The sequence below is a fragment of the Aphelocoma coerulescens genome, chromosome 2 (assembly GCF_041296385.1).
Source record: "Aphelocoma coerulescens isolate FSJ_1873_10779 chromosome 2, UR_Acoe_1.0, whole genome shotgun sequence".
Classification (NCBI taxonomy): Eukaryota; Metazoa; Chordata; class Aves; order Passeriformes; family Corvidae; genus Aphelocoma; species Aphelocoma coerulescens.
Window position 1 is genome coordinate 40,621,429 of NC_091015.1, and position 25,855 is coordinate 40,647,283.

Sequence of the window (25,855 nt, forward strand, 5' to 3'; positions counted from 1 at the left end):
TAGTTGAGAACCATGACATAAATATATTCAAATCTTTAGCTGGTTGGTTAGTCTTGTGGGCATCACTATAAGTGTTGAGATGTTTTCTCTAAGGTTTGTTCAACTGTATTAATGAAGGCTTTTTTCTCCACCTGGTTTCTGTGTTACAAAACCAGGCCGAAGGTACTACTTGCTAACAGCCCATCCCTACACACTGCAGTTGTAGCACCTCAGGTTGTCAGGATGAAGACCAGTTTGGATCTCAGTGTAACTTTTTTTTCATTCCCATGTCACACTATTTTTAGGATTTTCTCAAACCTTTACTGCACACATCACTGGGCTGAAAGCAGTGGGTTTGCTCTTGGATGAAAGGGCTCAAGGTAATCTCATGGTGGTCTTCAAAAACCCAGTGGCAGAATGGAGATAAGAGCAAGCCAGACTTTTCCTGAAGGTATGCTACTAAATGATACAGGGCAACCATCAGAGATGGCAACCAAAGAAAATCTGTCTAGATCAAGATACTTATTTTTTCCTCCTGTGAGGATGCCCGACCATTGTGACAGGTTACCTGCAGAATCTCCAACGTCACTATATTCAGGGCTTGCCTGTGCAAAGCTCTGACTGGTCTTACTGAACCTGCTTCCAGCATGGGTTGGACCTGATGGTTTCACAGCTCCCTTCCAAATGAAATCATTATAAAACTCTTAAACAAATTTGATTCCAATTTTAGTAAACTACTCATACATGATGCATGACCTAGGAGTGAATCTGTATTTGGTTCACACAACAAAATCTTTTCTTTTATGCAAACAGACAATTTTATCAGTCATTTTAACAACAAAATAAAAATGTTTCTGTTTGTTTTTCTGGTTTCGTTTTCTTTCCCCAAATGGTAAGATTTCCTCAAGTTTTGAGGGATTCCTGTGGACTGTATTTCTTTTAATTTCAGCAAATACTCTGTGTTCCCTTTAACAAGAGAACAACTCTGTTTTTTTCAGATAAGCACAGAAACATGGACAGAGGCTGAACAATAACAGAAATTATTCCAGTTATATGGTAGAGCAAAAGTATTTTACCAGTATAACTAGCTGGCAATAGTTACCCCAATTATACTAAGTTGTGATTTAAGTGGTGGATTTACAGCTGCAAAGACTAAGGGCCAAACCATACTTCACATGAGAAAGACAAGGCTGAGCCCTGATTTCTGTACCCAATTTTCTCACTATTTGTTTGTGATCTGTTCCAGTCCAAGCTAGTGCTTGTGTATGAATGTGCAACTGAGAGCATCCCAGCAGCTTTTCACAGCAAGGCTGCAATTTCACAATAATTTAGACCAATTTCCTTTACAGCTGCTTTGGACCTTATCAGTAGATTATTGATCCCATACCTGCGGTGCACGATGGCAATGAGGATTCATCCATACATCACCCACAGACAGATGTCATGCAGATAAACATGGATGGATCGCTAATGACATCGCACTCCGTGAGCATGAGATTCAAAATACCTCCAGTGTCTTTTAAAAAAATTCAAGTAAGTCTATCTAGCTCAATGAATTTAACACTGCTGATCTAGAAAGAGTCCTGGTCTAAGGACACATAGGTTAAAACCCTTGCACCCAGAAGCAAAACAATTAAATTCTTTATGCTACCCAACATTGTTAAAAACAGTGGAAAGTATTATCTCTGCATAAAAAGAGTATTTTGTCTCAGTAAATGAAAAGGCACGGCGAACAGCTTGTTCTCTATCTGAAAGGTCATCTATTCATTCTCTTGCACGTCTTTTGGATGGTACCATGAGGCTATTAAAGTTGGAGGTTTCACAAACATTTATTTGGAAACAGCTAAGCTTGGCATCAACAAACACATCTTAGTTCTTTATTGAACTATGTGACTGTGCAGTGATTCCTCACAAAGTGAAAGAGACATTTACAACAGATTATTTCCCTAATTTCCTGCTCTGTGTAGGGGCTATCTGAGCTTCAGCAAAACAAAGCCATGTGTGCAGAAAAGAAATTAAGTCCTAGCTGAAGAAAAACTGCAATACTTGTCAATGAACTTCTCTAATTGTTCAAAATAGTGTGAATTTATCACAATAACTGGTGTTTAAAAAACAATTTACAGGTTTATTTTTATTATATCATAATAATCTGTTTTCCAGATGTCTATCTTCAATTCTCCCAGCATCCCAAAATGTTGGGATGGGAAGAAAGGCTGGTTTTACTATAATGACAGTTTTTTGCTTTTTTATTTTCTTGCAAGAACTATGTTACTACTAAGGCAATTCTCTCTCAAAAAAACCCAAAACAAAACACAACAAACCAAACAGCGATGGAAAGTCTGTATGTTTGTTCATATAACTTACAATTAGTTTTAAGCCCTCTGTGCATCTCCCTCTGTCTCCATGTCCTTCCATTCACAGTCTCTGGTTTCTAACAACCCCATCAAAATAAGGTATATCACTCAGCCCACTTAAAGTTGCACATTGGTATACACAGTGATTTCTTTTATCCCCTAAATGGAGAAGAAATGCTATAAAAAACCTTAATAAATTGTGTTTCCCACAGCTTGTGTATAGGCTAAATTTCTTCAACTTACCTCTGAACATGTTTAGAAATTTAAACCCTAGAGGAATGTTTTGAACAAAAAAAAGTCTGGATTATACATGTGGTCCATTAATAGCATCACTCATCCGTTAAATTACTGTAACAAGTAAGCAATGAAAGTGCTTTTGCAAGATTAAATATCTATTACCATACATCACCTAAAGACTTTACAGTAATATTCGTATTTTAAAATGCCTCAACTAGCTTGTAGGTATTTCCCTGAAGTCCTATTGTTCACTGTAACTATCTTCTGTATTTTCTTCCTAAATGCCCTGTAATTTAAACTCATTCCAGAGTGGTTTTCCATGTCATAGCAGGAACACAAAACCTGAGGGTGTACTGATACTTCAAAAATAATTTGCTCAAAACAAACCACTGCACACTTGTCAGACACTTCTGGATATTAATACGTGTCCACAAAAAATGATTTGCTAGTCTTAATCTACAAATGGAGAGAAAGGGTAACCATGGGAGGATTTATTCACAGCATATTATTCATTCTGCTACTAATGGCTACTGAGAGCATTGAATGAGGAAGGGCTGTAAGTGTACAATTTGGGCTGACAAATATGAAAAAAAGTCTTTCTGGGTTTTTTTCTGTTTAGTCACATTTGATTTAAGAGTTAAAAAAGAGCAATTCAAGTCAAATCACTAATAATTTACAGTTAACCATACCCCCACTCAGAATGGCAGTGAAATGCATACCCCTTTTAAAATTTTACTCCATGTTCCAGTTTCTGCTTAAATTCATGACAATTTTCCCTATTATTCCTATAGAAAAAGTGTTTTTTTAGCATTTGTAGCAAACAGGGAGAATAAAATGCACAGTAATAGTTGGAAAAGAAAAGATATTGGAAGAAAAATCTTGGTGCAAAAGCCTGTGATGCTATGATTTTTTTTTATTTCTCTTCTTCATGAATTTTTTATTTAATCTTTTTCTTCTAGCCATCCATCTAACTTTTCTTTGTTCCTCACAGTTTTCCTTTATTTGGCTAAGCAATTATTACAAAGTCTGCAGCTAAATTGCAGCTATGGAATATTTCATTTCAAAGACAATTTCAAGCATTTTAAAGCTTCATTAAGACATGCAACAAAACCAGCATGAGTTCCATGGCCTCCTGTTCTTGCAGCTCTTTGGGGGCAGCCTTAGGCAGTAATCTCACCACACCAATTGCGTGCAAGTTCCATAGGCATAAAAATAATAAAAAAGCAGGCACAGTGCTTGTTTGTTATTAAATAATCAATTTGCACCAGCTTCTGCTGAGACAGTTTCTCCCAGGCTACGAGCCCTCTTCTTCTCCCAAGTGAAATAAACCATGGACACAGCTTTAGCAGGAACAGTTAGTACTGCTCGTCCCATTTTTCTGCAATGGACAAGTCCTTCTGCAAGACACATTCAGGGTGGCCGAGGGATAGAAAGAGCAGCATATAGACACTCTCACCCATGTGAAACATTTGCTTTCAGCTGGTTACTGAAGGACCCAGCAATACATCTCCACAAGAAGTTACAACCGTATTGCGTGTGTAGGGTGATGACAGCCAATAGCAACCATGGTGTATTTGGTGGGAAGGGGAACCTAGCGTCCCAGAGACAGTAAATATTAGGTATTTAAATAAATAAAAGAAATAAAATATCTAGATGAACAACACATCATATATTCCCACCTACTTAAAAACCAGACAGGATTCCCTGCTGCTTTCCACGTGCCCACTTACCTCTCTAACAGAAGATGCCCTTTCTCTCTGAGAAGACAATTCTACAAATACCAATTCAAGGTGATGGTACAATTATAAATGCCAGGAGGAAATAATGGGTTTTGTACATGGGTTTGCACACCAAATATGATTTTCCAGTACTTTCTTTTCTCCTTTCTCCACCCTCTTCTCTATCAATCACTAAGGCTTAGGACAAAAATTAATACATATCTGTAGAGAAAAATCATCTGTGACAGATATTTAACAAATCAGGACAGGCAGTACACTTCATGGTGTTGCCATGTCAAACATCTGTACCCTCTTCTCAAATTGGAGCATTTTCTTAAACTACTGCAGGGGTACGAGGCATCAGTGGAGCAGTCTCACACTAACAACTTGTAACATAAACATTCAAAGAGACTTAATCTAAAGGAAATGCCTTTGTCAAAGGGAGTAATAGTTAAATTCATTTGATTAAATTAGATATATTTGAGGACAGCTCTAAAATGCAAATACTAAAAAAGCTATCTCATAGAATGAGTAAAGAAGGAAAAGCAAGGGAAACATTCAAGTGTCACAGACAGCTACACATCTCTAACTACCCACCTAGCAATTTATATGTTCACACATTATTTACTAACATGCACGTGCACCAACCAGCATCTTTAGACCCCACAGCTAAACCAATACTGCACATACATGTACATTACAAACATGTCCAATAGCTCAGGCTGCATTTAGAATACACCTACTGCCCTACTGCTAATATTAGACACACTGTCCAACTAAGCCAGATACAATTATTCCTAATGCCTGAGTCATTAATCCCTTTATATCCACAAGAAGAGATAACTTGATAACAAATTCCAGTTTGTCCTGGATTTTGGATCACACTACTACATCCTGAAAAGATTTTGGTTTGTTACTTCTCAATGGCTACCAACAAAAAAAACCAAAACAACAAAAAAAAAACCAAACAAAAAAGAAAAAACAAACAGAAGCAGAAAAATAAGCCAAACAAGTCCTCCCACTTTCAGTGACAAACTGACTTTTGAGATGACAAGAACCATTCTCTTTTTCATATCAGACTTTACAGAGCAACTTTTCAGACTCTTTTTTTTCCACTCTGTAGCATTTCTTTTTCCATGTTCTATCCTTTTCATTATATGCTTATTTAAATATTATGAAAAAAATAAAGCTATGCAAAACAAGGCAACAACAGGATTTAAAACATCCAATGCATGGAGCTTTTTTCTTATAACTGCATGGCTTACAAAAGGTAAATTCCTCTACACAGAAGAATATAAGCATATAGACTCTATATTCTTTTCTCTGCAGAATGTATATGTCATGTACTGTTAGCTGGAAAGAGGGTACTGATAGTGAAATCTGTTAAACTGCAAAGAAAAACAAGTAATCTCCTTTTCTTTTTTTTGGGGGGGGTTGGTTTTTTTTTTAAACTTATCACTATTCTAAACCCAAATCTCTTCGACTTTTCACTGTACAAATCCATTGTGAATGGCTGTGCAAGAATTACAGAAAGATTTAAGGGTTTTTCAGGCTTGTATTCCACACTAAATCGGATTATAAGAAAATATAGATAAAGCACTGGAATGCAAGTTTTTTTCCACTTTATGCAAAGTAGTGATTCAGCTTTGTCCAAGGATTTGCTGGTGGAGGCTAAACCTGTATGGAGACTGAAGGAAAAACCAAACAACAACAACAACAAAGAGGAAAAAAATTGCCTGAATGAACAAGCCACTGGAATTGAGTAACTCATAGGTTAAAACTACTCTTGCCATTGTAGTGGAAAGCCTTAGTCATGCTACAGAGCATTTGTGGTTGTCACTACATGTGTATGAGAGAATTAAACTGAGAGAATGAAAACTCATGCACCAAACCAAAAATATAACACTCCAAACTCTCTGCTTTCCAAGCAGAGGAAATCACTAAGTGTCCTTCCTGCTCAACTTAGCTTTCAGAAATGTAACAAATAAAAAGAGGTCATAATATCTTCTTCAACCTCAGCATGTTAGAACTTCAGTATAATGCATTGGTCGTCAGCATGTAGGAACTCCAGCAGCACAAAATACAAATGGGGGCTTCACATGCATTTTTCAAACATCAATGCAAACTGAGGGTTTTTTTGTGTGATAATGAAATCTCTTTGGTGCTTGAAGAGGGGGGATATTTTCGAGAAGGACAAAGATGAAGAGAATAATAAATATATTTTAGACAACACAGAACAAATTCTAAAACCCTTTAGCTATGCCATCTCGCAATTGTGACTATGGCAAAGATGGTAAGATGACCATATGGTCAGCTCCTGACATCCCCTTATGTTAATACACTTACCAGTATTAGCCAGAATTACAAATTTAATAATCATCAACAACTCTGCTCTCATGTACATTCAGTGCAGCATCCCTACCTTGCAGGACCAGACATTTTTCTCTTATGTTTTGTGAGGCTCATCCCCCAGAGTGTATTTGGGAAAAAAAAGTCAACAGCTAGTCCAGCTGAATTCTTTGGAATTTTTATCCTCCTGTCTGTGACTGAAAACCTGGGATCAATAACACTAATGCACCTTCTGACCTCATAGCACATGTTGGAAATAATTTTTTTAAAAGAAAATATTCACTGATGGGGTTAGCAACACCAATCTGATGAGAAATAGTTAAGACTTTCATCTCTCAAAATCATCAAGAAAAGCAGCCCTGTGAGATGGGGTTACAGCTGGGCAAACAGACAGATGAGCCCTGTGCCTGAGTAAAATGGATGCTGATTACTTACTATTCCATAGGGAATAAATACTTTTTTCTATTTTAAATATTCAGTCACTTAGTTCAAATTAAACAAAATGAGGGCTACAGCAAAGCATGTTCAAGTTTTTTCAGCCTCTTGGTGCTGAAAGCTCGCAGCCTTGATAAATTCTTGTCACACTTCTTCCTCCCTTCTGCAAAATGACAAAATTGTAACACACCTCAAGGCAGACAATGCTACATGTAAGTTTTTTGTGTGGTTTAGTTCACATAATACTATGCAATGCACTGAAACCTTTCAGCAATGCAAGCACAGGTCCTGAGAATTGAGTTGTAATCAGAAAATTGCTTGTTCTGCAGAAACGGAAAAACGATTTGATGGCAGCCAACTCCTTCAAAGACAGAAGTTTCTCAGTAATCTGTAATTCCACAGCAATTTACTAAAAATGCCAGGATGTTTCTGAGTACAAATAGCAAATGCAAATTGCTATCTGATCTAGGAAGATATTGCTCATGTCTGAGAGGCTGCTGAGAGGTCCCAGACCTCCCTTGCATTCAGGCGATGGCAACGGTGCTCAGGACCTTGAAGGATTAGCCCTTAATTCAAAATCGAATCCTCTAATAGTGCTATGCCACCATGGACACAGCATGAAGCAAAAAAATGAAAATGATGTTGAGAAAGAAAGGTCAATGAAAAAAAAGAACACTGATATATAATTTGCTGCTAATGTATTAAAACAATTATAGTAGTTATGTCACCTAACCACCGAGGCACCGAGAAATCAATGCACAAAGGAATAAAGAGCAAGACATTTATTTCTGCCATTAGGTTGGAAAACTAAAATACAGAAGGGCAAGATATTTAACTTGTACAACCACATTTTTTATTGGAGCACAAAAGTCAGAACTAGGAATCATTTCTAAGGTCATCTCCCACAAACTTCTGGCAGTATTTTAACATCTGCAGAATGAATCAAACACATTCTGTCTGGTAAGGTCAAAGATCCTCCTAAAGTTGCATTCCAGTTGCTGCTATCACATGTATTGGAGCAGTTTCTTATTTTGTTGGAGGGACAAAAAGCCCTGAAACCACAGGCAGAGAGCAAATGTCAAACTTGTCCAGCTTTAATGAGACACTAATTTTCCCACATAGAAATCTGAAGCTCTCTTATTTTCCCCCAGGTAGGAGGGAGCCCTGGTGATTCATGTGCAGCTGTAATGGCCAGGGTTACTTGAAATTATTGGACAAATCCTCTACGCCTAATACATTTTGAAGCATTAGAAATGTTGCCTACAGCAGTCACCCTAAGATGTTGATACTTTTTGTTAAAAAAGTGCCTTTGACTGCTGCATCTAAAACACTGAAGTTTTCCACGCAGTGAAACTTGACAGTATACGGAGGTATTTTAATGCACATGTGAAATGTGAAATCCTCACGCAAGCAGAAGGCAGACACTCCTTGTTCACATCAGGCATTTCCCAAAGTACTTGAGGAGAAAAACCCATCCTCTCTTTCCATCGATTGATTAAAATAAGCCAGCCAGGCCCGGATTGCCTGGAGCAGCAGGACAGAGGATAAAAGATTTAATGGCTCCCTTTCATCCTTCTGCCTGCAGACCAGCTGCCTGAGCACAGCCTGCTGTGATGTGCCCTCCTGGGTTTGCACCTCCAGCTTGCACATTGCCTGCCACCCCAGGCACTGGTGTGGCTCAGCGAAAGTTGTATGAGCACAAGGCAAGGTTCTACTTTTCTGCTTCTGTCTTGCACAGGAACTTCTTTGCATCAGTGCCATCACCCTCCTCCCCAGGCAACCAAGGAGATGCAATGTCTCCAGCTCAGATCCCTCAATGACACAAGTTCCAGGTGCCACCAACAGCTGTCACTGCCTCAGTGGTGCCAGCAGGACAGGACTTTTGGTTGCCTGGTGGCAGCACAGCATGCAGCCATCCTCCAGGAACTGACACCAGTACACAGAAAGGGGCTGTACCCTCTCTCCCCTCTGCCACTGGAAGCCTGGTTCTACCAAATGGGCGCTCTAAGGTGCTTTTAGGCTGCTCAAGACTTTTGCCTGGTCCACCAGTCCAGCACACATTCCAGTATAAAGGGAAACTGAAAATTGGACATTCAGCTTTCAGAAAGTTAACACAAAGGAAGATGCACTTAATCGTCATTCTTCTAATCTTTGTTGTCCAACACTTACATGGCATTAAAGAACAACCAAGTTTCATGTTCAGCACGTCTTTGTCACTGCTGAATTGGAAAATCTACTCCTAGGAAACAGTAATCTTCAAATCTAATATTATATATAAGCATAAAAATCATCACATCTTCAAAAAATGATTGTGAGCTCCTAATCTCTAGATCATCGAGATGCTTTAAAACAGTCTGCTTCTCAGTGACATTTCTGAGAACATGAGCCCACACTTTCTGTTTACAACCCAAAAATAACATATATATTTGGGTATATATATTTAAAAACTCTTAATTGGCATTATTTTCAAGTTGAGACTATTAGCCCCAGAAGGCTTTACTTCAAAATCCACTGTATTTGGACAACATCCAGTCCAGCAGATTATGACAACTAAAGTATAGTGACCAGAATACATTCCATGCTGGTACACGACATGGATAAAGGACAGGTCAAACTACACGTGGCAGTGCCCCACCTGAAGTTCTGCAGGTCAGGTACAATGCCTAGACTTCAGTGTGCAGCGTTATCCCATCACCTGCTGCTAACTGCTTTCCTTACAACCAGAGGGACAGGTCCCTTAGGGGAACAGAAATGTACAGATCCGCACTTGTGTATTTTTAAAAGTGTTTAGCAAGAAGCTTTGATCTATTATTTTCCCCCCTACAAAGCAGCAAGGGGAAATTTCTTTGTGCTTCAGCCCAAGGAAGGAGATATAAGGAGTATCTTGTTTGCCCCTGGGAGCCAAATTACCATAAATATGCTAAGCAGGGCAAGCTCCCCAACATGTGGCACTGGAGCATGTGCAGTAAACATCACAGCAGCTCTTCAGGGAAGCCTAGCACGACAAAGCCTCCACTGGCAAAACACTCCTGGCTTCTGTTGATTTGACAGAATTGCCTATAAAGGGAATGATGGCATTTTCATCCGAGCAAGAACTGTTTGATTTGGTCCAAATCTCTGTACAAGATGGGAATAGCATGCACTAGACTAATGAACAGACCACACATTTCTTCCAGCACACAAAAGGTCAAGTGGTGGGATATTTTTGGTGTATTGGGTCACACACACTAGGTTAGGGTCTTGCATACACAGCTGTGGCCCACTGTCACGTAACCTCAAAAGCAGAGACTCACTTAACATCTTCTGACATATGGAGGCAAAAGGCCCAGCCAGGGTGCTGCATGGCTGTGATGTGTTACAGGCTCTGCTGGGGAGGGAGGAATATATCTGGCAAACCCCAGAGGAGACCCAGACAGACATTGGCATACTGCAATGTCACAGCTGCACTGGAGGATGCCACTTCCAGCATTCTGCCCGGGGTGTACAATACTTCAGGCTGATGGGCAAACAGTTCTCAGACCCCTCTGAAAGAACCTATGCAATGTCTAACAACACATCTGCAACGCGGCAGAGGCAGGTGGCACAAGGAACACGACATCCAAGAGAACCCAAAAACCAAACAGGGCCATAGTTGCATCTTACATTTCCACACCTGTCTTCCTCCCCACTCCCCAGGGCAGTGAAGCACAGCTTCACAGTATAAAACCAGAACAATGAGCACTAGAACATTCATCAGGCAGCTGCATTTTGCTTCCCCATGTGGTGAATGGGTTCCAAAAAAATCTGATAAGTTTCATGATGGTGGTGTTAAAATACATTGTTACACTAATTGTAGACTTATTTATAAGATATAGGTCCCTAAATTATGACCTGAAATTGTACTTGCTACACTGAGACACCCAAATCATTCCAGTGACAGGTTAACATGTAATTAAAGACAGCTTTTCTCCTTACTATTATTACAACTTAATGGAAGAAAGCAATAAAAAAATGCCTTGCACAGAGTCTGCATATGTATTAAGAACATCTAAAAACTTCAAACTATTGTGTTTGTCAGTACAACCTGGTGCTGACAGCTGAATAAAAGAAATCACAAAGCTTCTTGCTTGCACAGTTTAAAGATCATACAGGGGTAAGACACGAGGAATAGGTATTATCCAGAGTTCAGCTGCTTCTAAGTATTAAAACACCTGCATGGGCATATTTTCCTGTGGCAGCTGAACTGTGTTTGTGTGCAATTTGGCTGCTTGCAATACACAGCATCTCAATGCTACACTTTTAAGATAGAAGACCTCTATTTTGATAATTTTCAAACTATTTACACTCATTGGGGAGCTCAGAATTAGATCCTTGGTTCAGCTGTACCATAATTACTCAGGGGTTTTTATTTGATGGCCTTGCTTATTTCAGTTAAATAAAGTGGAAATACTAAGCAAGTATAGATGAAAGCACAGTGGGGTAATTTTCTAAAGGTTTATATTCCCTTTTGCCATTATTTTGGATTTTTAGTGCTATTTATTGACTCAGTCACAAAAAAAAAAATAGATGCAAAACACAGCTCTCAGATAGGCATAACTTTGGACTGGTATAATCCAGCTTTCTTCCTTTGTATCTTTCTTTTCCAAGTCTTATGAGATGCTGTGTTTTTCATGCACACACTGGAAAGCATCTAATGCAAGAGATGCATTCTGTATTTCATGGAAAGTGTTCAATGTTTAGCCCTTCATAAATACAGCCAGCTGTCTCCTGGACTTCACAGGGCACAGAGGAATCTCCTTGGCTGACTGGTAAACCCCACCCTTCTGCACAAGCATACATGAATCTGATGCAATATTAAGGAAAAAGGTGACAATCACAAACTGCTATAACAGATAAGCCCCTGTATTAAATGGTGCCTCTTGGATCATCTGCTCCATGACCATGTTTCACCACTACAGCACCTGGCTGTGACGAGTGCTCGCTGCCATCTTTCATTTCTATAGCTCTTTTAGGCCATAAGTGACAGCATGGTTTTCACAAAACCTGCTTTATTTTTCCAGTGTGTAGAGAAAAGGAGGCAGATCTGGGCTCGGGAGAGGCGGGAGGTACCTCCCAAGGCTGAATACACAAACCCACTGTCCCATGCAGACAACACCAATGCTTTTGGCTAACACCATCAAATCTGAGTCAGATAGTGATCCCACTGCAAATTGCCTTTGCCTATCAGTTTTTCAAACCCTCTTCAAATTAAATAGGCTAACAGCATAATTTCTCCTTTTTTTTTTTTTTATTAAACTGATTTGCTTATTCAATTAGTCATTAAAGGCAATTATAAAAAATTATTTTTTTCTTACTAAGAAGCAGTATGCTTTCCATATCACCACCGGTTAGCCCACGGGGAATTATCAATTATGGGATGACAGTCTCAGACTGCAATCACTTTCCCATGGCTGCAGCCTAATAAACACTTCTGCTAGGTTTAACACTTCTTACAGCTTCTTTCAGGTCACAAAACAGTGAGCATGTATTTATTGTTCCTAAAGAGCCTGTCAGAGAAGGTAGCAAAGCATCTTTAAGGAAGACTGAGGATTACATAGCACCCTTCAGCTAGATGAATACTTCATATATAAGAACATATATTTAAAAGCGATTTTCCGTATCAGTTTTTAGGAACACATCACCGATTACAGTAAACATACAGGAGCTGGAATTAATTCCATTAGGAGCTACTGTTCTGAAGAAACAGTAGCCCATATCCCAGAAGGACAATGAACTATAATATGCAAGCTCATTTAATCACTGTATCCAATTACAAGGAGGAATAAATCGTCACACGCATGCCTATGTCTGAATTTTAAAAAGTAAATAGATCATGAATAGTCAAGCCAAATGCTGTGAATCTCTGGATTCAGAGATTAGCAGGGGAAGTGGTGCATTCACTTCCCACTTGAAATTTTTTGTTCCATTGATCATACAGAGCTGACATTCTCTGCAGTAAGGGACACAAAATTCTGACATTCACCTCAATGCAGTTTGTGTATGGTCTAAAGACAGTCTTTCCTACTCCCTCTGCTCTGATGCACACCCAGGACTCCCCTAAATAACAGGGGTTCAGAAGAGAAGTTGCCTTTCTTCCTAACACTACAAATAGCAGCACTTTGGGCAACTGCTCCTTCCTTTTGCTGTAAACTCCCTCATCCCAGACCTACATGACCATATGCTCCACGAGGATCTGAATCCTCTCCATTTGTCAAGAAAACCCAGTACAGCAGTCTCTTGCAAAGCTGATAGCATTTTCATGTTTTCCAGATGCTTTTAGAAAACTGTTATCAAATATTTAACATTCTTTGTAATCAAGAGCATAGTTGTAACTTCCTAAATTACATCTTACTAACCTTGACTCCCTGAACAAATTTCCTATCCATTAAACTATGATGTAACATAAAATGTCCTCTGGTCCATTTGCATGTCAAAACCCTCAGCCCAAAAGGGAGATTAGATTTTCATTAATAATAACACAGTCTGTACTCACACATCAAAGAAAAAAACCTGTTCAAAATATTTACATAAGCTGCACAAGCAGCCCATGATATATTTGCCGGGAGAGATGGGCCATCATGCTGTAGACTGTAAGAAAATTTCCTTCAAGCCAGTGATACTACACACACCTCAGGAAAATGCCTTCTTTGCAATGGGAGAAGGCAAGTTTCAGCTGGCAGAGACCTTTCCCTGTCTACAGGTTTAGGCTTCGCTTGTCCAACATGCCCAGGTTTCCCAACTGATCACATCCCAAAATCTTGCATGTGCTTTGGGGCTCCTGCCCGCAGCAATCCTCAGAGGTCCCACAATGGCAATGGCTCCCCAGCTGTCACACTGCCATGGGGAAGAGCTCTGTGCCCATCAGCAGCCCCAGCACTGATGGAGTCTCCAAGGCATTTGCAAGCTGCTGTGGCCTAGGAGCCCTACAGTGCGGTCACAAGGAGAGCAAGGAGGGAACAGACAGTGTCCATTTGCTTCCCTGGCCCTGCTCCAGGGACGTCCAGGGAGCAGAACAGTGAAGAGCCTGCAGCATGTCCAGGGCTGCCTCCTTGCAACAGGCTGGGCTCCAGTAGGCCAGAGGTCTGCACCTGTTTGTCCATCCCAAGAACCACCTGGCTGCCCCCATGCAGCCTCCTTGTTCAATGCCTGCGCAGCTGAAGTGGAAGGGAGGAGGCATTTTGCCTGCTGGGAAGTGGGGTGCATGTCTGTGCATCATCCTGTTGTAGCCTCCCTGCCACTGCTTGGTGGCACGTACCAGGACGGAAATTTGCCACCTGCCTGTTACAGAGTTAAAGTGTACAGACAGCAATGCAGACAGTTAACTTCTACAGACAATAAGAAGAGAAGCTGTAGACACCTTAATAGGCAAAATGTTTGCATTTGCCCATTCCTGGTGGTTTCACACTTTGGGACAATGCTACATGGTCACTGCTGCTTTAAGGCTTTGAATGAAAACCCTTTGACAAAGGGGATCTGACAAATGCTATTTGTTTGTGGTTGTTTTTCACTGTTGTTTGTTTGCTTCCAGCTTGTGGCTGTGCATCCCCCATGATGTTACTAACAAGTATCAACAAACAAAATCCTATGGACAAGGCTCCGATGGGGCAGGGAATGAAATCCAACAAGGGTTTCATTATTGTATTGATGCTGGGGCTCTGAATTCATGGCTGGGAAAGAACAAAACCAGGATCTGGCTTTCTGGTTTTAACTGCAGTGGTTCCTAGAGAGAGGTCAACCAGCCCTAAATTCCAAGAAATGGATGTGAAGAGGGTTAAAGAAAGGCTGCTTGTGGAATTGGCAGAGCCTTGTGGGCAGTGAAAGAAGGCAGGATAATGGCAGGAGGGGGATGCAGGGTGTAGAAAAAAGAAAAAAGGAAAGAAACTGAAAAGCAATGAAATGTGAGATATAAAAGCTTCTAGCAGTCCCAAGTCAGACAGCATGATTTCTCCATGATTACATCTCTCATTCTGGCAATTTATATCTCCATCAAAACTCAAGTTCAAGCAAAGGAATAAAATCACAATTCATGCCAAATGCCATTGCAAGAAAACCAAAGTTTTTTATTATTAGCTTCCATCAAAATTAGATCCATCAATGCTGCCACTTTATTTACATTCATCTATTTTCCCCAAACTTTCACCCCAAGATGTTTTTGCACTCAGTGTCCTTGTAGCCATCACATTTTCACTTCAGAGAGAGAACTATGATTTTGGTTTTAGAAGGATCTCACAAACTTTCTGAACTAAGACAAGGTCATCTCATGATCTCAGCCTGGCTTGGGAGAGAACGGTGTGAGCTGCTGCCACAGCTACAGATCACATCGGTATTTTTCACCTTGTCTAAATGACAGGACAAGTAATGTACTTTATTGCAGTAACTGATGCTATTCTGAAAAGCTCTTTCTGTCAGTGCCAGATATACTCCATGAGGGTAACTGACATCTCATGAAAAACCTTTGGCTGTCAAAGTGCTGTAATTCTACTCCTATTTCAATCTTTGAAAGGATCAAAATTGACTCTACAAAAAAAAGCAGGACTGTCTTCAATGCCAACTACATAGACTCTCCTAAAAGGTGTTATACACCCCAAGTCAAACCTTACCCTCTAAAAAAAGCAACAGCAATGTAAAGTCTGCATTATGAGCTTACCAACTGCAGTTAATGCACAGGGCTTCTGAATTTATGCTCAGCGCATTCTGCTCTATTATCTCCTTTTAAGACAGGCCCCTCCACTCTCTCAAAAGTATTCTTACTACAACCATCTATTCCTACATCCAACAGCCAATCTTCTCCCTTGTCCACTAAAATAAAAACCTACCAAAACATCACAAACCACAGCAGAACACCCTGCCCAACCTCTTCCAGCACACAGCAAATTTGGCCTTAAGCAGCTGCTATCACGTCTGCTCTTTCTCCCTTTCCCTTGAACACACTAGAGAAGGCAGCAGCCACTGTTAGGGCAGGGCAGAGCCTGGCTCTGCTGCACCTGATAATCCAGAGTATGCTGGCACCAGTTTGCCAATGTCCCAGACAGACTCTCTCAAGCAATTGTGTTTATTCAGCTACACAGCAAGCAGAGGCATTCCATGCCGTAATGCAGCCCAGGGTTCCCAGCTATTAAGGGAGGTCTTAAGAGCCCACAAAAAGCCCATTGGGAAATAGGCAGAAATCTATACCAATTAATGGTTCACAAATAGGTCTTGGGTTGTGGCTTTTTGTTCTTAATCTCCCCGGGTGACCTCTGAGCCCAGGGATTTACAGAAAGCAGTAAAGTGGGAAAGAAAAGGACTGCACCAGTACACTGCACAACCAAGCATCACCTAATGGCAGTAACAGGGAGCATGACAGGGAGCTTAGTAAAGTAATAATTGTAGTTTGGCTATAGCCAAAACCTGTCCCACTCTTGCTCACAAAAAACCAAGGCTGCTACTTCCATAGTACTGTTAAACGGTTTGAACTCAGGGCACGTTAAGAAGGATTGTGGGGGAAGGAGGAATTAACAGCATGAGAGTAAATTTAGTTCACAAGAGGGAAAAAAAGCTGCTTTGAAGAACAGATTTCTTTCAGATTCTTAATACACAACCTCAAAGCACAGGTCTGCAGCGAATCCATCCTTCCACCCTGTGGGCGGGGAATGAAGGCGCTCTTTATATTCCTCAGAAAATGTTAATCTCACAAGAAAATCATTGTATTATAGCAACTTGGAGCACTGGAAACACTGGAATTCAAACTCTGAAGACAGTGCGCGAACTGTACTCTTGGACTCAGAGATACAGTAAGCATGCCAAGATACAGTTTTATGTTTTCAGCACTCTTACACAAAAATTCCCCCATTCTGTAAGAGCTTTTTTTTAAAAAAAAATCTGAATTTCAGAGCACCATCTCTGAGTTTTATATCACTGCAGATTCTGCTTTCAGAAAGCAATGCTTTACTGTATCCTGAGAACAAGCTTCCAACTTAACAACCATTGCACTGAGCACTAATAGCAACACAGGAGTCATTAGTGTATGAACACGCCTACTTAGGTCAGCAGCTGGGGAATCTCGGTGCCATCGAAGAGCTGATGCCTTAGGATTTTAGCTTTTATATTCTTCACATCCTGTAATGCTTTAGTATGTAACTCTGAAACTCCATATAGCCTGTTAGCTACTGTTCTCCCATTTTGGTTAGACAAAACAAATCCTGCCTAGGCCTGAACTTCAAGGACCCCTAACTGTCTCAGGCCCCAAAATACGTAAAAAAAAGTGGGTTAAGGGGGGAACAAACTTGGGGTAATGACTTCATTATCTGAAATTGTAATTGGAGGATTAACTCCCAATATGCAAAAGGACCAAACTTGTAAAAGTATGGAAACTCGTGACCCGGTCATCCATTCTGGATGTAGACCCTCTGAGGACTTTGACTGCCCAAAGTGTACCTTGAAGGCCCTTCAGTAACTGTAACTGCTTTTATTCTCTTAATTTTGTCTAGCCCCTGTTTTTAGGTAGCCCATCAAGGCATCAGAGAAACATAAAAAAAGAGTACCTCAGCGTCCAGTTTTTCAACAGCTTGCAGATCAGGGTTTGATAGTAAAAAGCTTTAAGAAGGAAGAAAATGAGTACAATACTAAGCGGTGAGAACGATAAATAGAGGACCTGTAGTGAAGGGCCCCATGTTTGAAGTTCCTGAAGGACAGGGTGGTCTGTAGCTCCCACTGAAGGAACACAGTGTGTGGACACTTTACAAGAAGCAGCAACACAGATATTTCAGTTTTGCAGTTCCAGTTCCTACTCTCACAGCTAACTGACCTGCCAGCCCACACACCATCTGTTGCTATTCCTCTTACGCTACTCTGTTACAAATCTGGTCTTGCTTTTCATCTACTAGAAACAGCACTTTTTAGATAACTGTACATGTTTTATAGTCAGCTCCAGTGAGCCACATTCTGGGAAAATATGAAGACAGTGCTGTACCGGCGGGCTGAGAGGATCTAGAAAGCTGTGTCACCTCCGCAGTAGAGGTTGTCCTCTCCCTTCATGTATTTCATTCTTGGTGGTTTGATCAAATTGCTGCAGGGGAATGGATCTCCAGTAGACAGAAGACAGTTACCACAGTTTAGATTCATCTCAGGTTTTTGGCTATGATTTTTTGCTAAGCTGATGTTGACTTGTTTTGGTTTTGGTGTTCTTATGGCTCTCCAGAGGCAATATGACATTAGTTGCAACAGAAGGGACTCAGCCTGCTTCATCTCCAGACCTGCAGATGTAGAACTGACCTAACCTCCTGTGTAGCATTTAAGCCAGACAGGGAAGCAACCCAAGTGGCTGGTGTATATTTAAGATGACAGGTTTCTTGATGAGAGAGATTTCTTTGGCATGATCCCTGTGCAGTGACTCTGTTTTCCCCTTCGACTTTGTAGCCCTCAGTCCCAACCTTCTGACCTGGGAACATGAGTTATTTCTGCTACATTTGACACTGACCAGCCACACTCGAGTGATTAGAAAAGGATTCAGACTAAGGCAGAAACTAAGAAGCAACCTCTGCTATTCTTTTAACCACTAAAATACAATAATTTTTATAAAATCTTCCAAGAATTTTTTATCCCTCCCATACACTTCTTGGCTTAGCGCCACCAGACAATTAGGAATTATCAAAAGCACCATTCTGGAAAAAGTTCTATAGAAATGCTTTTCAAATATACAAACATCTCTTTATGATCTCAGCTACTCAATGCATCTGTTTATATATATATATATATATGACCACATATAATTTCACATATCTGAAATACTTACTCCATTGATTTGACAGTTATATCACCTAGACTTCCAAAGTTATGAGAACAAAAGGGATGTTACAAATAACTGATTAAATGTCCTTAGGGTTACATTTCCAGCAACTTATCAAATTCTCAGTGTCATAACATCTTATCTTCCAGGTACTTCATCAAAATGCTTATATCATCCAAGCCTATTTTGCAGTACAACAAATTAACATATTCTGCTTTTTTTGACTTAAAAGCCTTTTTCACTGCCAAAAGAATTTTTACCCCTAAAAAAACCTTCTCCTGATAGACCTACAGTTCCCAGTTCTTTTCTGCTTAAACGACTAGGATCATCAAAAACCCTGATACAGTCTACAATGCTCATCTTCATAATAAATGGTTTCACACTAGGCTTTCATGACAGCTCCTTATCACTTTCTCACATAGCAAAAGGCGACAACTGGCAATAATGAATCACAGAATTACAGGGAAAAGACTGAGAAACTGAGAATACTATGATCCAATTGGCTGTCATATAAAATGGGTAGCTTTTTATTCTGCAAATTTGACTCAAACACAGAACATTAAACACTTGGGGCTCTACCAGGTATTCTTTGACTGAGTAGAAAAAAATGCATTTAGGTGCCCACAGTGCACAATGTGCCTCGGTGCTCCTGGTCTGATGGCTACCTCAGGTACTTTCTCTCCCTGAAAGGGTCTAACCTGCTAAGTAAGCACAAAAGTATTTGCGGTGATGAACTGAAAAAGTACCATCTGTATCTACAAAGAGAGTCCTGATCATGAATAAGGATGTTTATCACTCCCCATGTTGACTCTAGTTTCCCAGTCATTGTATATAATGGTGAGACAATTCAGGAGCAGCATTCCCAGACTCTGCCTTTCCAAAAGTTTGCCCGAACAAGTTTTAGTGCCTAAGTGCAAATAAACCCTTTTCAAGGCTCCATGTCCTCATTTCTCAGAAAAAAACTGTGTGAGCTCCTGACACAAGAGAGCATCTTAGACATATTCCCCCCACTGGCATTTCCCATTATCTTTGGCACTGCAGCATGCGACACACTGTCTGTCTGTAGTGAATCCCAGACATGGTGCTCCTTCTGCAAGCTGATTCAGCCCACTACTGTGACAGAAAATAATCCTATCAAAGTGAAAAAAAAAAAAATTCCTATTAAGATACCTAAATCTACTTGGCACAAGGTCAAGCCAAGTATAGCAGAGGAGATGGGGTACCATGGCAATGGACAGGTGGACAGTTAGAGGATATCACACCTTCCCATTTGAGCAGAAGCCAGTGTCACTGCTGGCAGCTTTGGTCCCAACTTCATGCCATACCCAGAGCTCCTGCTCCTCTAGTCCCAGCTTCAGGTTGCACCATGCCGTTTGCAAAGCCATTCAGCAGAAAATTACTCCCACTCTGCTGCCAGCTGAACTGATAACTCACTCAGTTGTCCTACCTATCTTACTATAATCTTAGATTCTGATTAATTCTTTCCAAACAGCAACATGCTGCATGCAGTATGCCGAGTCAGATCAAAAATCCCAATAAAAAGAACCAGGTCTTTGACACAGGATGCCCAAGGGAAGGAAAAAACCTCAGAAAAAGATGAATACAGAGTTCTTTTTCTCAGACACACCCATCTATCTTCCAGCAATGGGCAGTGTAGACTTTCCAAATGATAAGCTGTATTGACATCACTCCAGTGATGGAGTTTTTGCCAGGATTTTGCCTAATTTGTTTTTAAACCCTTCCAAATTTTGGCTTCCACAGAATACTCAGAACAATGAATTTCAGTTTAGCTGTGCATTATCAGAAAATCCCTTCTCTTTATTAGTTATAAACCAAATTATTTCACTCTGTGAAATGTGAAAAGCGAAACAAGTGAAAGCACTTGCCTCATTATGAAAAACAGTGAGCAATCTTTACATCTCACCTTCCCCACACAATTAATAGTCTTGTACATCACCATATACCTCCTTTGCCAAAGTTGCCTTCTTACGATGACAAGACCTAGACTATTTATTCTTAGATGTATTTAATCTATAATTCTATTCACCCTTGCTGCCCTTTACTTCATTTTCAACCTTTCTGAGCTGGGGGAGAAGGAGGAATCATGTTATACATTCCATATTTCACAGTAATACAATGCTATAACTACAGCTCTTGCTTGGCTTCTTTCCTAATTAGCCTAACTACTGCTTGTCTTTTTGACCAATGCTGATCAAAAATTTCCAAGAACTATCCACACTACCTCCATAGACCTATTTTCTGCATGATAATAGTCAAGTCAGCACCCTGCTGAATATGTATAATAAAAATCTCCTCCATGGTAGAAAAACACATTACTTTGCATTTTTCAAACTTGGATCCCATCTGCAATTTTATCCTGCAGTCACACAGATTTTTGTCCCTTTCATCTTTCTTCAGCCATAGGGCTGGTTTGAGGGGCCTGTTCCCAACTTATTTTCCCAGTTATACACTGCCCCATTCTTACTACTTTCATGAGACTAATTTTGAGTTGGATCAGCTTCCTGATCTAGCACAACAGCTCAAACAGGCAGTCAGATCTGGGGATAATAGGGTGTACAAGAATAAAATCTTGCATGGCCACCAAAGGTGAAACTATGGCTTTATTTATCAGCAGATCCTCAACCATTTAATAATACCAGCACAGGCTGCTGCCTCAGAGTTCATCTCACACTCAGCAGCACCCAGTCTTCAATGGCAAATTCCCTCCATTTTAAACACAGACAATTTACTCCTACCTTTCATTTTCTCTCTTTTAAGTAATCATCAGTCCAAAAAGCATCTCCTTCCTGATCAAAACGATCTTTAAGTTTCTTTCAGGATTTTTGGCAAGGGACTTTATCAAAAGCATTTTGAAAATATGAATATAAGATACAGGCACACCAGATCACATATATCCTCATGTTCTTTCAAACCTTTAACAACTCTACAGGATAAACAAGATCTGAACCGTCTGCAAAAAAAAAAATCCCCACATTTCCTTCTTCTCCGTATGTTTCTGTATGCATTTCTTCCTTCTGTGTCTACTGTACTGCCATCCAATTTCCCAGCACAAATTCATAACTTCACGCTGAAATTTAGCATCTAAACATACTCCTGCAAGCAAGTCCAGCTGCTAAAGACACCAGTCCTTCTCCCCTGCTGTCCTCACCTGCCCACCTCTCACTCCCTGCCACCCTCTCCCTGTGTCAGAAGGGCAAACTTTGTGTCACTGACAGATTAAGTGGATCAAGAGACTTATCCATCTTAAAACTAATAATTTAGTATTTCCTGGGTTAGTGTCAACTAGGAGCAGCTCCCTGCTTGGGTCTGCTACAGAATCACACAACAGACTGTAGAAGCACAGAGGGACCAGTGGCAGGAGTGGTTGGGAAAGGCTGAACTGCTTCTTCTGACTGCAGCCACAGTTTATGCTGGAATAATGTATTGATAAAATGACAACCTTATTACTCAGATGTTCCCCAAATAGAACAATTTCTTTTAATTGGCATCACATTTTCCACCTTCCTCTGCCACTCAAGCTGTTTTATATGATAGATTACACACCACTGTTAGCAGTTCAGCAATTTCATATCAGAGTTCCTTTAGAAGTCTTCGGGGAGTAACATCTGATCCTGGTGATTTGTTACTATTCATTTTATTGATTTATTCTAAACCTACTTCTACTGACAGTCTAATTTAGATATAGCTTAGACTCACACTTCATAAAGCAATGGTCCTCTGCAAGAGCCTCCCCAGGTTCTCTCATATTGAACACTGACATATATTAGTATTTTTTTTATCTTTTCTGTTATTCTTACACTGATGCGCTCTGCTAAACTCTTATTGCCCTCCTACGAGCACGGCAGTAATATGCATTTAGCCCACTTATTTTACCAAATCTTCCTAAAACTTCAGGGGAATGTTTACAAAATCCCTCAAAATTATGACTGGTAACATTTCATTATGGAGGACTGTTAAGAGGAAGGGTTAGCAGGCATTTTTTTCTCTCCATCCTAAAACCTGGAAGGTAGGATCACAAAGTGTTGGGCAAATATTTATCCTCATTGACGTCAGTCCACATGCATCAGATACACTTCCATTGACTGTGTGGTAGTCACAGGAGCACATTTTTCAACACCTTTTAATCATCAGTGAAAAGCATAGTGAGCAAAAGACCTAACAACATCCTTCCTAACTAAGAAACAAAAAATATCTAAAAGAAACCAGACCTTTTTTTCTTGGAATATTAAACAAAAGACAATCTAGAAAAGGCAGAGCTGTATCTCTTTTTCACAACTTCATTTAGCAGCTGACTACAGCCAGTTCATGCAAGATAGTACCATTCTCCTCCAAGGTCATGTACGTTCCGCAGAGGGTGCCACTGCCCAATATCACAGCAGTGTCATCGGTGCAGGGTAGAAACAGAATGTGTGAAACAAAAGTAACTCTTACTATGCAGCACTTCTAGGACAAATAGACATTGTCTGAAGGCTGCTCCTAGGTGGTATGTTACGATCCTAAAGATAAAACTGCATCTGTGTGATGGGAGAGTTCCTACTAATCCAAGGATCATGCACAGTCGTAAGATGACATAGCACGGTACAAAGGTCATTACTCCTTTCTTTTCCTACTCCAATGAAATCCAAACCATACTTACATTTTTCTGCCTCTCTTTTAGCTATGTCATGAGGATTTGTCCTCTTTTTCTGTCCCTTTAATCTTTCTCCAGGCCCTCCATCATTTCCCATCCCAACTTCTGTAATAGCCTAACAAAACTGTCACGCCTCCTCCTTTGTCACAAGCCGTCACCCAGTCCACTACAAATATAAATCAGTTAATACTGACACCACCATGTTGCTCCAGTCATACCATTCCTCATTTATTTCCTTTCTCCAGATCACCCTTTCCCTTGGCCTCTTGCTCTCAAAGACCTTCACAAATTATTCTCTTCTCTATTCATTCCCTAAAATTAATCCCTTAGTAGGGAGGTAAAAGACATGTGCTGTCAGCAGATGCAATGGGCGAGATTATGTTCTACTTCAGCAATGTTCTGCTTAAGTTGCCTGAGAGAGGTGACCCAATGGACTGAAGGAAATGGTCTGAGCAATCCAGGCAGGCCTGGAGTAGTAGCAGTGGATGTGATGATCGCTACATCATTCCAGAGGCTGCCAAACACTGAATGCAACCACCACATGGCAAGACAGTACGTTTGAATAGAGACCAGTTGGAGGACACTCCAAAGATGACATCAGGATAATATGTAGAGAAGGAAATGCTGCTAACATCCAAGAAATAAAGATTTTGCATAAACGAACAATGCTTCTGAAATAAATGGTGTAGTCACTGGGAAGGGATTAGAGATCCTGAGATGCTAAGATTTGGCCTCTTGGAGATTACTTCAAATTACATCAAGGGTTCAAATCCCCACCCTTGATGAGGATTAACCCAGGGCATGTGTCTTGCACCTTTCGCCTAGATACTGACATATTTGAAGTGTATCACTCTATTCAGTTCTTGAAACCTCAAACTGCACTCCAACATACACACTCAGCAGACATTTCCCAGTGATTCCAGCCACCTTAGAGATGACTCAGAAAAGTTGTTTGTAACAGAAATTTAAAATTTTCATCCATCTCATGGTAGGAAACAAGAATGGTCTTCTTGGGGGTTGGTACCTTACAGGTTGTAGTAACTCAGTGAGATGAAACTTCCTCCCTTTGAGATGGAAGGCTGGCAAGCCTTTGTTAGTGGCAAGCCCAAATTTAAGATGATGTCCCAAGAATCTGCATATACTCCCTGACATAGTATTCACAAAAATCCCTCAGTCATTAAGCAGTTACGAAGTAAGTTAAGCCTAAAGAGTGTTGCAAACCTCAGGCTTCCCAGACATCCTGCCTATGGAAGTAACCAGAACTTCTAGACTAGTCTAGCTTTGCAGATTGCAGCGTCCTCTTCAGGTGTCCTCAGCTGCTAAAACAGTGCTCTTTTATGTCACAGGCACTGGGATAACTCCTCAGGTTGGGTCCCCACCTCTTTATTATAGCAGAGTTTATTAAGCTGAGTGCTTAAGATATCTTGCTGCAGGTTTAGCAGTAGATGAAGGAAGCCTTGGAGACTGGGCTGGACCCCAGGAAAATGTTTTCCAGACCAGCCCCAAAATGTGGGGCTCTCAGGTGCTTATGCTCTCAGGTGCAAGCAGTATCTGCTGGCTTGGGCTAGAAAATGGAGGATGGCTGGGAGTACTCCATGGCGCATCATTCAGCCATGTCGGTGTTTATCAAAGGCGGTGTTCCATGACCACGCCAGCCCCAGGATGGTGGATTTTTTTGTTAACAACCACAGAAGGCTGGAGTTATGATTTGGTATACAAAGGGTGGGAATGAAAACACGCAGAGCATCCCTCTTTGGGAAGCAGTGCAAAGGGTCAAACAGAACAACAGTCCCCCGGGCACCAGCGAATGTAAGAACAGCCCTTTCTCATCTTCTTTACAGAAACAAACAAGGAAACTGCATTGGGGGCTGCAGGGAAAGCAAGAGGCCACTGAAGTCATCCTGGAACTGGCAAACAGACAGCAGGAGCAGCATCTGGGTACAACAACATCATCCTTTTATGTTCTGCAAAGGTATGCCTGCTAAAACACAAGCCTGCAGGGCTCCGCAACTCGATCGTTCTCTGAGATGGGCCAGATTTGAACTAGAAAAATACACAAAACCCAGCAAATCCAAGCACCCAAACGGCAGAAGGATGCCTTCAGGTACACACACAAAGCTGTACATATGCACAGTCAACATCTCATACTTCCTCATGCCAAAGGCAACTGAGTCTGCAAAACAAGCTGGTAAAAACCATTATGGGGCATCCCCCTCATAAACCACTGGGAAACATAACTCCTAAAGTCTTTCATTTTGATGAAGTTCTGTATTTCCAGATTAATAAAGTCAGAAGAAAATGGTATCTGAGGAACTACCCTTGAGGGAGTGGAGGGCTGCTGGGCAAG

At 40.6% G+C, this 25,855-nt stretch overlaps 1 protein-coding gene across 1 annotated transcript in view; it reads right to left on the minus strand.

The window, feature by feature from the left end:
- Positions 1 to 25,855, minus strand: part of RAPGEF5 (Rap guanine nucleotide exchange factor 5) — a 159,358-nt gene that overhangs the window by 36,163 nt on the left and 97,340 nt on the right. The gene's annotated exons all lie outside the window — the stretch shown is intronic.